General features: G+C 69.2%; 1 protein-coding gene across 1 annotated transcript in view; it reads left to right on the top strand.

The window, feature by feature from the left end:
* SLC25A1 (solute carrier family 25 (mitochondrial carrier; citrate transporter), member 1) overlaps positions 1–211 on the top strand; it is a gene marked incomplete at both ends in the record, with an annotated part of 2,178 nt that overhangs the window by 438 nt on the left and 1,529 nt on the right. The gene's annotated exons all lie outside the window — the stretch shown is intronic.

Below are 211 nucleotides of genomic sequence, written 5' to 3'. Positions count from 1 at the left end.
GGTGGGTGGGAGGCAGCCACCGGCATCACCCCACCCCGGCACCCTCCCTTGGCCAGATCGGGAGGTGAGAGCCAGGGTTGCCTGGCTTTTGGGGACCTGAGGGCCACGTGGGTTTGCTTGGGCTGGTTTTGTAGGGGAGGAGCTGGAAAGCCCCATGGAGAGGTCCGGTCCGGCAGCTGTGGCCCCCTCCCCCCTCCAGGGGGGAGCTGGC

Source organism: Cariama cristata, unplaced genomic scaffold (genome assembly GCF_000690535.1).
Source record: "Cariama cristata isolate BGI_N322 unplaced genomic scaffold, ASM69053v1 scaffold32406, whole genome shotgun sequence".
In the NCBI taxonomy this organism is placed as follows: domain Eukaryota; kingdom Metazoa; phylum Chordata; class Aves; order Cariamiformes; family Cariamidae; genus Cariama; species Cariama cristata.
Note: the sequence above shows the minus strand (reverse complement) of the source record. Positions and strands in the feature narration are given on the sequence as shown.